Here is a 13,059-nt window from a genome sequence, read left to right as displayed (position 1 = left end):
TTTAAGGCCATAGTCAATGTAAAGCATATTGTTGATGTTTTGTCCCTATTAGTGAATGTTCCATAACTGTTTATAATCCGCCGTCATCGGTGGTCCTGCTTACTAACCTGCGCGTTCACGGCAGGCTCCGCTGTGGGGGAGGAGCTGTGGAGGAAGGAGCTGTGGGGGAGGAGCTGTGGAGGGAGGAGCTGTGGGGGAGGAGCTGTGGAGGGAGGAGCTGTGGAGGTAGGAGCTGTGGGGGAGGAGCTGTGGAGGGAGGAGCTGTGAGGGAGGAGCTGTGGGGGAGGAGCTGTGGAGGGAGGAGCTGTGGGGGAGGAGCTGTGGAGGGAGGAGCTGTGGAGGGAGGAGCTGTGGAGGGAGGAGCTGTGGAGGGAGGAGCTGTGGAGGGAGGAGCAAGGGGGTTGGACCTATAAGTTGTGCTTGTTCAAATTTTCAGGCTAAGTCAAAGTTTTCTCAAAACTCCCTACTGCAGCTTTAAGACAGTGAATCATTTTGCGAAGCAATTGGTTCAATTGAGTCAAAGTTTCAAAAAGCTTCCTCTCATCCATCGCTACTGCCTTATTTATATTGAATTATAATGTTTGACAAAGACAGCAGCATTAAAACCTCTAAAGCTATGAGAGGGTGAAGAAGGATACTTCTGCCTTTAACGGACGTAGGACAGAGTCAGTTGCTAGCGCCCCTCTTGAGGCCATGGGAGTGCGGTTTACACATACAGCTCTTACTAGATGCTGCGGCCTTTAGGTTCCTTGTTAGTGTGTGCGCCTCCCACGCCAGAGCCCACCGTTTAAATCCCGCTCGGAGCAGGTAGTACTGGTCATTACCTGATTGCTCAGCCATTACATTACTGTTACATACAGTTAATGATACTGGTAGCACTCTTCTGAAATCAAACTAATTCTACTTCTATTCTGCTGCAGGATGATTCTTGCAGTAGCCTTTTGGATTAAACCTTATAACTTCACTGGGAAAAATAGCCAGAACACTCGAAGCTTGAATACTATTCATCCTTTAATATCAAGCATAGAAAACAGATTAATAAATATTAATTTTTAATTTAACACAACCCCATCCAACCATACCAGTCTTTTCATTATTTTTAGCCCACAGAAATTCCTGAATTCACGAGTTCACACTTACAAATAGTCAGATAGAGTAAAAGTATGCATATTTAGCGTGCTGTATAGGGCAGGCTCCGAGCTTGGTATTTGGCCTGAACCCAGGGTACTCTAGTATTTAGGATTTAGGATAGTATATACTAGTTTTTAGGATAGTAACCAAGTCACCCTCATGTATATAGCGCTTGTGGCGGTGGTTATGGCGCGGCGGTGGTGATGGCGCAGTGGATAAGACACATGACTTTTGGTGTGAGAGACCCGGGTTCGAATCCACTGTGAGACACCAATGTGTCCCTGAGCAAGACACTTAACCGCTAGTTGCTCCAGAGGCGTGCACCCTCTGACATATATAGCAATTGTAAGTCGCTTTGGATAAAAGCGTCAGCTAAATGAATAAATGTAAATGTAAATGTTTTAATAATATAGATTGTTTCAAAGCAACTTTACAGTGATAATAAGAAATTAAAGTAACAGAGATTGTTTTGGCTTTACAGCAGCTCTAGAATAAAGTTATTTTCCAGCTAAAGCTAGTTTTGATTGGTTGATTCACTTCCATTGCAAAAATCATTAGTTATTAACTTAGTGGCCACTAACGCGACACCATTCTAACAGAAAACCCTTAAAGGGATAGTTCACCCAAAAATGAAAATTCTGTCAGTAATTACTCACCCGAAAAGTTATTAAAAACATTGTTAAGATAGTCCAAGTGACTACAGTGGCTCAATCTTAAAGGGCATCTTGCAGGTTAGAGGACCCAACGAGTCAATGTATAAAAAAATAATGTAGGAACTAGATTTTCTTTAAAATATACATTTCTTTTAAAATACACTACATTGGCTTCTGGAGTCGTTTTTGTTTTTGTGAGAAAGTTTTATTTCCGCATCTGAAAATGGGCGTGACGGGTGTGACGTAGCGGGCGGGAGAGCGGTCTATTCAAACAACATGAAAACAATGGATCGCAATGACATTTCGGACGCTGAGGAAATTGTTCATACTTACTCGTATGACGGACCACAGCCATACAATTATGAGCCTGTTATGCTGTTGAGAGAGCAGGGACAGGCCAGGATTATTGTTAGACAGAACAACGGTCAGAGGAGACACACTGAGGTGTGTGTGAGGAGAACCAGTGGAGGACAGGGCAGGTGTCTTGGTGAGAGATCAGTGTTAGCTTATAGATATATACACGTTCGCTAACGATATACACTGTGCTCACAGTATTGTACAGATTATTACCATCATATATCAGTTAATAGCATCTGTTCAGATCCGATTTGTGTGTACGTGCAGCTCTTTGGCAATGACGTTGCGATGATGGAGGGGTTTGCATTTGCAATAGAGATGTTGTCTTATTTAAATTGTATAACATGGAAATGTGTAGCTGATCAGGCGCATGTCATGCTCATTAATATCCGTCCAGACTAACGTTAAATTTAGCGGTTTCTCATCGAGAGACAGAGAGATATTTTTATTCCTGATACACGTTTTTGTTCCATAGGTGCATGTGTGGGAAATGCGAGGCAGTTCTTGCTTCGGCATCCCATGTTGAACTCCATCTTATTGCCGGGATGATAATCCTCCGATCTAAAGTGAATGCTACACGACCGCGTTTTTCGAAGCCGATGCAGAACAGAAATCCGGTCTCTTCACCTGCACAAACCGCATCCAGGCACGAAAGATAGATAGCATCGTCCTTTTTTTTATTTGGAAACCTGTGGACTCGATGTCCTGACAGGCAGGAGTTTTTGCAACCTCCACAAACACAATAATTTACCATGACCATGATAAATTAAAACACAAAAACTACCGAAAACACTGACTCACGACCGCTCTTACTGAATACCAACCTACTCTGCACTGAGCTGATGCAGAGCACACATACAACTCCCTCGTGTGACGTAAAATGACGCGTAAAATGCTGAAAAAAGCGGTTTTTACGAGCAGTCAAAGAAACGCTCACTTTATCTACTAAATTGGTGGCCTTATGTCGTTTTAAAACATTTTACATTTTTTTACCTGCAAGATGCCCTTTAAGTTTATCAAGCGACGAGAATACTTTTTGTGCTCAAAAACCCCCAAAAATAACTACTTTATTTCAACTTTTCATTTCCTTCTCTGTGGGCCTCGAGTCAGTTCACTAGTGTAATAGCGAAAGCTTCTGTTGTTATACGTCACACGTATCACACACATGACCAGCGTCAGCCAATAGTGAGCTTACGTGTGACGTAGCTCTGCGCTATCACACTACGTTAGATGTGAGCACACTACACAAATGGCAGCTTCGCCTTCACCCTCCAGAAACCCCCAGCTCATGCAACAAAGAGAAAAAAGCACACAAGACACGTACAATCACAGAAACTCAAAAGATAATAAACTATCAAAAATACGAAAAGCACTTGTAGAAGGTACAATAACCACAAATGTGTTTGAGAAGACACAACTTCACAGGATAAGTAGAATAGTTTCAGAATTTAGACCACTTAGCACGAAAGTAGGATTCAAAACATAAAAAAAAGAGAAAAAAACAAGTTTACATTTTGAAATTACCCAAGTTCACTCAGGTCTGTAGTGATTGGAGATAAGACACAGAATAAACATAAAAAAGAAAACCAAATAATCAAACATAACAAACATATGGTACCCAGAACTAAACATACACACAAAATCCTGATTCCAAAGTTTAAACCAGTGGAATTCAATAAGCGAGGGCCAGAGAAGACAGCCAACCAGCCCGCAAAGCCATACAGATGCACAATCCTCAGATAACGATGTGAAACAAAATCACAGTAGCTTAATGGTTGCTATCGTGACGAAAGTCGAGGCAAAACAGCGACGTAGTCGCAATTATACGCGATCACAGCTCAATGTTGATGCTCAATTCCCACAAATAGCCCAAGAGACCTTCAGTTATGCAGAGGGACCACGGGATGATCCTGCACACAAACCGCTTCGTAGTCGCGCAATACAGCATATTGCAATACAGCGGCTCAATCAGGAACGTATAAGTGACGTGCGGAGAGGAGTGGGCAGCAAGCACACAGCAGACAGGGAAACCAGCTTACAGTCTAAGCCTGCGGCAACCACGGATGACGTCACAAGGACAATACCAAAACGCATGCCCAGTGACCACAACACATCCTTTATATATCCAACCAAAAAAGGAGGGGGGGACTAATAAACTAAGCGCAGGTGTATGACATTCCCATAGGTGGATTTAACCACTCTGCTACATACACTCACCTAAAGGATTATTAGGAACACCTGTTCAATTTCTCATTAACATTAACATTTTGCAAAGGTGTCCTCCTTTTTCTGCCACCCTCGCGGTCACCAGCTAGATGAAGCCACCTTTTAATAACTTTTTCGACCTCCAGCTCAGATGTATGTGCACACACAGTATTTCTTCTTACAGCCTCTAGAATAGGAGCATACAAATACAGAATTAAAAAATACTTTTAAATAAAATGAACAATAGAGACATAAAGCATTGTATTACAAGACAACACTGGTCAAAGAATTAAAACTTTCAAAATTAATTCATAACTTGAGAGAATACTCATGAAGTTCCAGATAGACTTAGACACAATAAAAATGCACTTACCAATCACGATGTTTTTAAGCTGCAAGCTTTGGAAAGGTGTCTTCCCATGTACACCTCTCCAGTTGACCACTTTGGCAAAGTCATTTTTTATTGCTTGCCTCATAATCCGCCAGACCGTGTCCTTTACATCCACTCCACCCAGTAATCCCAGTTCAAGTACCTGAAATATTTTTAAAACATGCCATCACTATTAAGTCAAAACACAAAACTTATATTTTCCAAATTAGACAAATATAAAGTTTTTGTTGTTGTTAGATGTTTCATGTTTTAGATTAATCACACACCATTTAATTATAACAGTAATTACAACCAGAATTTGTAAGTGATAACAGTATGCAACTGTGCGTTACTGACAGTGTTACCTACCACTTTTTGTCTTGTTACTGGACAGGATCGAAGATCACTTTCCAGGGAAGTTAACGACCTTAACTCTTCAATTGGAAACAGTTTTGGACTTTGGTTCTGTGTCTCTGTGATCTTCCGAACATTGTTTGCTTTGAGATCTTGCACCATCCTTATAATGTTCCTCTGCTGCTCCATAAGAATTTCTTGTTTAGATATTGTCATGGAGAAGTGCTAAAACATTAAACACAGGTATTGAAAGGTTTACCACACCACCACTGCTATGACATGAGCCTTACACTAACGGTGAATATATGATAGAAAAAGCAAAAAGAAATTTTACATCTTATTAATCAGTCATCTCTTGAGAGGCTTTTTCTCTGTGGTCTGGGTGTTTCATGATGCCAAGGTGACTGTATTGCCTGTTCGGGAGACTGTAAAGTTGTATATTGTTGCCACGTCAATTCACTGTGATGCTCTGTGATTTCTTGTGATTTTCTGGCAGAACTTCTTACTTGCCATGGCTGCTGAGAAGTCTGGTGAAGTGGTAGAGATGGTTCAGGCAAGTCGATTGCTTGGCGTAATGCTGGCCCAAGAGTTATTTCATGCCTTTCAGAGGCAGAACTTATATCCAACAAGGATGGTCTTGAAGTTTCTTTGATCTGTGTTACATCTGGAGACTTCTGTTCCCATACAGAGGGGTGGTTTTGTCTTTGTCCTTGAGGACTTGGTTGTAGCTCATAAGAAGCAGAACAAATCATGTTGGATAGTGGATGTATTTGAGGGGCTTGTGGCAAATTGTTTTTTATGGGTGCAGTAGCCTCCTCATCAGTGTCATATTCATCCATTAGGCGCCTGTTTCGTCTTTAGGAAAAGTGACATTTTTTAATGATTAGCCTACTAAATTTGAGGCTAAATTAAATTTGAAATGTTCATGTAAAGACACTATTCATTGACAAATTCCCTTTTTGCAGTTCAAAAAGAAATGTGCAAGTTAATTTGTAACACTGCACAAAGATAGAAGTCAATGAATTACAAAATATACGCAATCTTACTTTATTTTCCGTTTTGGTGGCCTCAGGGAGTCAGGCTCAGCCTCTGACTGGAGATCGGTCTGTTGTTCAGCAAGAGGCAGTTTCCGACGTGCTTCAATATAATTTTCTATGAAAAACAGAATTCAAACATCATAACAAAAAGTTGTTTACCATTTAAACTTTTTAACTGAATGTATTGTATAGAAAAATGATTTATACATACTTGCAGTATACAGAATTGTAACTTTATATGCAGACCAAGACTCGTGGGGTTGCTCCAAACACTTGGTTGCCCTTTGAATTCCTTTACCCTTGTAAGGAGGCCATACACACACACACACACACACACACACACACACACACACACACACACACACACACACACACACACACACCATTTTCCACCCAGATTGCCGGCACAACCTCCACTTCGTCAGTGTCAACAAAGCTGACAATGTGGTACATGATTTCTGCAAGCAAAATATAAACATGGATAAGTTATTTTAAAAAGACAAAGGCAAATACAGAAAATCAATTATAACTCTTAAGTGTCATACCTTCTTGTGTAGATTGTGTCCGAGTGTAGCACAAAATGTCTAATTACAATTCTGGAGAAAAAAAAAGAAGAAGAACAAAACAACAAACACACACACACTTACACTTCATTTTAAATGTAGAAGGGGGAAAACAGCAAACTTGCCCTGTCCCTCAAGCGGCAACCTCACATACTTATGTATATTTTGTCTAAGCCTAGAACATTTCAGCTCCAATGACAGATCTAAAACAACAAATATTCCTAATTCACAGGAATCTATTGGGTAGTCAAACAAGCTTTCTTTCTTACTCCCTACTCCCTAAAAACAACAAACTTGCTACCTTTAAACAAAATAATGTTTTGTACCAGAACAACAACATTGTTAATGTCAAAACAATTATCACCTTCTGAAATTTTAATGACCACACCATCCCTACTTAATTCTCTGAACTGCCCAATAGTTCCATCAAACATCTGTGGTAATGGCCCATGAATTTTGTCTGTGTTTTCAATCGTTGAACTTCACTGCTGCTTTGTGGATCTATAGCGTCCATTGCAGCCTTCGAATTACTTGAGTTAAGGGGCTGTGTGGTTTCCTGATAATTTTTTGCAATTTCTGCAAGTAATTTTCAAAAGGAAATGCAGATATTAGGTCTAAATGACCATGAAGTCTGACATCTCCACTAAGGTGAATCAATCCATGTATATTGTACACTACAAATTCTGGGCCATACAACTTACTGAAATGTTCAACAAATGACACAAGCAATGTGTTGGCAAAGTCATTCATGGAAAAACAGAACAACGGATTTGCTAAAATGCAAATTGCAACAGACAAAAGCATGAAATTATTATACACTTGCTCTGCCAGAAAACTTCTAAGAACAACTGAAGAAATTGTCTAAATTCTCTTGCTTTCCATTTTAGTCTTTCTTCCAGACTCCTTGGTTTTCTGGCAAATTCAACTGGGATAAAAACTTTTAAATGACTTAATCTCTCAGATATAGCTTTAACCTGACGTCCAGAAAGATGACATTGTAAAGGTCCAATACTACTTATCCACAAATCCAAAAGTCTTCGTACCACACCAAGACACACCAAATGCATATAATCATGAGGAAAACAACTAACCATCCCTATATTGGTTTTGACCAGAGGTGATTGTCCTAAGTGCTGATCTTCATCCATAGGGTGCTTTAAAGACTCATCAGTCCTTTGAGGTGCATGAAACTCAGGGAAAGTCATGCGGTGCATAAACACCTGACTCAACACACTTGTCACATCCAGAATAGCCCGTATGAGATTTAATGCATTTGACAAAGGCTCTAGCAGGAGCATCACATATAACTGAAGCTACTTTTTAAAAAAAAGTCTTACCATAACAAATCCTTCTCTCAAGCTATTTAACTCCTTTACAAGAGCATCTAGGTAGTCTAAAAGGGAAGTTGGTTTGCTTACACCACAAAATAAAGCAATTAAAACTGGTGTTGAAAGATACAGTACAAATTACCGAAATGTTTATGCCTATCGATCAATCTGTTTTTAAACCGCGGAAAGAGGTCAATAAAACAGCTGGAGAACAATAATCACATAACGTTACATTGATTTACCTCAGGAACGCCTTTTGATAGCATGTTAGTTGGCTAGACAAATTATATATAGAGAGGACTCAGAGTATTTAGCTAAATATGTGCACTATATTACATATTTATTATATTTTTACTTATACAATTAAGTTATTATAGCCTACTAAAAAACAAATTATATTTATTTTGAGTTGTTATTTTTAACCTTTAATAATAATACCAGCTGACAGGGCTCTCTGTATGTTTACAGCATTATGTGAGATATTTTTTTTCTTGAGAAAAATTAACATGTATCTACTGTACCTAATATTTATCCAAATGAATTATAGGTACAATATTCAAGGATTTTCACCAGGGGTCGCTAACCTCTTACAATAACAAAGGCGTATTATGATGACGTGTATTCCGCATTAAGCGTAAGTATGGATCTTGTCGTCAAGCTGATGGATCTTTTATGGATGAGTGAATACATTGATGTTTTTAACATGACTGTGGTATGAAGCAGGGCGCGATTGCTAAACTGTAAAAAAAGATTAGTTGACTCAACTTAACTAAGTCAAGTAATCTTGTTGCTTTGACTGAGTTAAGTTGAGTCAACTTATAGTGTCAAGTTTATTGCACTTCAAAACACGAGTTGACTCAACTTCCTGTATCAAGTAATGTGGACTGGAAAACATTAGTTAAGAGAACTAAAAAAAAGATGTTGGTTGAACTTATGTTGGTAAATGGACTGCATTTATATAGTGCCATCCAGCTCATCGGGAGCAGCTGGGGTTAGGTGTCTTGCTCATGGACACCTCGACACTTGGTCAGGTGGAACCGGGGATTGAACAACCAACCTTCTGGTTTGTAGACTACCTACATGAACCACTGAGCCACTGCCGCTCAGATCTTATCAAGTTAGTTTACAGAAATTACTAGATTTCAAAAATTTAAGCAAACTAATATCTACAAAGTATCTACATGAGAATTGAGAATTGGCCAGTCAAACTTAACACTGACACTCTGGCGGCGCTAGCCAGCTGAATTAACAGCGCTCAAAGTCGACACTCAGAGGCTGTGTTCAAAATCATATCCTATACCCTCATTCACTATTCCCTACATTAGATCACTAATATAGTCCACTTGACTGAGTGAATAATTCAGTTAATTTTCAGTTAATTAAGTTAATTGAGACCCTGATAAACACCTGCTGTTAACAATCAGAATCACTGAAGGAGATAGGAACAAGAAGAACAGAAAAAAAGACGAAATCAAGATAAAAGACATTAAATCTTAGCAAAAGATCTCAGCAGATGAGGATTAAACATCTCCACAAACAGCAATATCAGCTTCACTTATTACTAACCAGACTGACTTTATTTCTGTCAGACGTCTACAGAAGTTCTTATTAAAAGGTGACAGAGGTTTAGATGTCATTTTATTTTTATTTGATGTTACCATAATGGTGATCAGTGATTGCTTTAGTTGGGCTCTTGACACTTGACTTTTGAACATTAGTTGTTCTTTGGCTGCTGTAGCTGTGTCTTTAAAATACATCAGCTATGGCACAAAGCTGAAGACAACAGGATGACAATGACTGTTTGTTAATAGTCACAATCATCATATTATGGCCTGATTTACTGATCTCATTTGCTGTCTAAAGTTGTTAAATGGTGATGTCTTGTAGTTTTGATTTTGGTGTCATTGTGATTTTCCACGCTAGATTGAGATTTTGAGATCATTGGATTTGATGTAAAGAAAATAATGTTTTTAAAAAGGTTATACTCAGAACATTTTGAACTTCTTGATCAGCCAGACACACACAGGCATCTAATTGGTGTATGAATCTCAACAATGGTGACAATCATAAGTTTTATGCTGCAATGCATGTTGGGTACCAAAAAAAAAAAAACATGACTCCCAGCATGCATTGCAGCATGAATAAATTATGCAGCTGATTTGTCTGGTTATTTGCTTTAATTTTTACTTTTTGTTTTTATTTTTGCTTTTGGTTTTGTGTTGACTTTTAGTTGCGTATTTTGGGATGTTCAAATTTAATGTTATCTTTTTTGTTGATTGTCACCATTGTTGAGATTCATACACCAATTATTGATGCCTGTGTGTGTCTGGCTGATCAAGAAGTTCAAAATGTTCTGAGTATAACCTTTTTAAAATCATTATTATTTTCTTTACGTCAAATCCACGATAGATCTCAATCTGTAAAATCACAATGACAACAAAATCAAAACTACAAAACATCACCATTTAACAACTTTAGGCAGCAAATGAGATCAGTAAACCAGGCCATTACATGATGATTGTGACTATTAACAAACAGTCATTGTCATCCTGTTGTCTTCAGCTTTGTGCCATAGCTGATGTATTTTAAAGACACAGCTACAGCAGCCAAAGAACAACTAATGTTCAAAAGTCAAGGGTCAAGAGCCTAACTAAAGCAATCACTGATCACTATTATGGTAACATCAAATGAAAATAAAATGACATCTAAACCTCTGTCACCTTTTAATAAGAACTTCTGTAGACGTCTGACAGAAATAAAGTCAGTCTGGTTAGTAATAAGTGAAGCTGGTAATGCTGTTTGTGGAGATGTTTAATCCTCCTCTGCTGAGATCTTTTGCTAAGATTTAATGTCTTTTATCTTGATTTCGTCTTTTTTTCTGTTCTTCTTGTTCCTATCTCCTTCAGTGATTCTGATTGTTAACAGCAGGTGTTTATCAGGGTCTCAATTAACTTAATTAACTGAAAATTAACTGAATTATTCACTCAGTCAAGTGGACTATATTAGTGAACTAATGTAGGGAATAGTGAATGTGGGTATAGAATATGATTTTGAACACAGCCTCTGAGTGTCGACTTTGAGCGCTGTTAATTCAGCTGGCTAGCGCCGCCAGAGTGTCAGTGTTAAGTTTGACTGGCCAATTCTCAATTCTCATGTAGATTCTTTGTAGATATTAGCTTGCTTAAATTTTTGAAATCTAGTAATTTCTGTAAACTAACTTGATAAAATCTGAGCGGCAGTGGCTCAGTGGTTCATGTAGGTTGTCTACAAACCAGAAGGTTGGTTGTTCAATCCCCGGATCCACCTGACCAAGTGTCGAGGTGTCCATGAGCAAGACACCTAACCCCAGCTGCTCCCGACGAGCTGGATGGCACTATATAAATGCAGTCCATTTAACAACATAAGATCAACCAACATCTTTTTTTTAGTTCTCTTAACTAATGTTTTCCAGTCCACATTACTTGATACAGGAAGTTGAGTCAACTCGTGTTTTGAAGTGCAATAAACTTGACACTATAAGTTGACTCAACTTAACTCAGTCAAAGCAACAAGATTACTTGACTTAGTTAAGTTGAGTCAACTAATCTTTTTTTACAGTGACGTATATCAGTGCCACACACAATGCGAGTCCCGCGGATATAAAGGAATAAGGACATTTCATTCTACCGAACTACACGCAAGTGCTGAATTAATACTCACACAGGTCAGTTTATTATACGAATTAAACTTGAGGTAACGCAGCGCTGTTTCACTTGCTCTAACAGTTACACTATCCCACTAAACGCTATTTGAGTGTGTTGAATGTTGTTAGTTAGGTTGTGTGTTGGCTGTATGAGACTAACTAAGCTAGATCAACATTAGAATAAAATACAGATCATATTCTAACATTTCATCATGTTGAACTAAATAACATTGAACGTTTTATGTACATTTGCTCACCTGTCTAATAAAGTACATGCAACACTCGCGTCTCTGTCAAGTCGAAGTTAGTCGCGGACGTGGAGCTCTCGGCATCTCGAAAGATGCTGATCTTCGTTTTAGCCCTCTTTTTGTCTCGAAGTCTGCTTGCCATGGTCCATAATGTTTAAACAAAACAACAACAGCGTGAGGGTCTTGCTAGGCATAACGGCAATAACCCGAATGTTAACGTCTGTCGCCATGGTTACTATCACAGTGCGAGCGCAAACCTGGCGGAAACCGAGGCTAACACGGATATGACGCCATTGACTGGCGACTCCTCACCCCTGCTCACACGCCCCGTTTCCTTGGTTAAAATCGCAATTTTCTCACGATTTAGAAATAGTTGGAAACATTTGGGATATTGTAAGTAATCAACAAAACAAAATATATAACATTGGCCTAGTGGTATTTGGATATTTTACTGCAAAAATCCTGCATATTGTACCTTTAAGATCGGAATCAAATCACAAGATCAAGCAATAATAAAAACAGTAGCCTCCTTTACCATGTAAACATTGTAACATATTGTCACTAAACTTAACAAAATTCTGTTTAGTTACTAAATGTTTTGACAATCACAATACACATCCATGCTTAAATATCCCTGTTTCTCTGGACAGAATGTTCAAAATATCTTATTTTCATGAGCATTACTAATGTTCTTATTTATTGTATACTATTGTAGGCCTACTATTGAGACCATAACAAGTTTGCAGTAATGCAAAGATGTCATTATTTAATTTTGTAAAAAATATTATTTTAATTTGAAAACACTGAGTTGAGAAATACACATTTCAGCATTATAACTAATCTATATATGTGCATTTTCCTTTAGAACTAAGCAAGATGACTCATGAAACCATATGTTTATTATATCGCTGTCGCATTATTGACTTCAATAATCGCAATATGACCTCGATAATCGCAATGATGTTTTCCCCAAATCGTGCAGCCCTAATGAGAATATATGAGTTAGTGAGTTTCCCGCTGACATGACATGAAACTCTTCGGTGTTCCACTCTTTTAAAGCTTAATTTAACATCACGACAGATATAACAAGTCAGATACACGAATGATTGCATTTTTGACATCATTACTGGG

The 13,059-nt window shown here is 38.5% G+C and overlaps 2 protein-coding genes and 1 long non-coding RNA gene across 5 annotated transcripts in view; 1 reads left to right on the top strand and 2 right to left on the bottom strand.

The window, feature by feature from the left end:
• LOC143710998 (MIF4G domain-containing protein B) overlaps window positions 1-13,059 on the bottom strand; it is a 1,123,636-nt gene that overhangs the window by 468,425 nt on the left and 642,152 nt on the right. The gene's annotated exons all lie outside the window — the stretch shown is intronic.
• Window positions 1-13,059, top strand: part of LOC143710966 (uncharacterized) — an 86,410-nt gene that overhangs the window by 4,916 nt on the left and 68,435 nt on the right. The gene's annotated exons all lie outside the window — the stretch shown is intronic.
• LOC143711206 (uncharacterized) lies at window positions 994-5,295 on the bottom strand. Its single transcript, XR_013194783.1, has 3 exons — window positions 5,086-5,295; window positions 4,720-4,879; window positions 994-4,533 (listed from the first exon to the last, which is right to left on the bottom strand). It is a non-coding gene; the product is annotated as an uncharacterized LOC143711206 (long non-coding RNA).

The sequence above is a fragment of the Siphateles boraxobius genome, unplaced genomic scaffold (genome assembly GCF_051911475.1).
Source record: "Siphateles boraxobius isolate OS27281-9 unplaced genomic scaffold, OSU_SipBor_1 49, whole genome shotgun sequence".
Classification (NCBI taxonomy): domain Eukaryota; kingdom Metazoa; phylum Chordata; class Actinopteri; order Cypriniformes; family Leuciscidae; genus Siphateles; species Siphateles boraxobius.
Note: the sequence above shows the minus strand (reverse complement) of the source record. Positions and strands in the feature narration are given on the sequence as shown.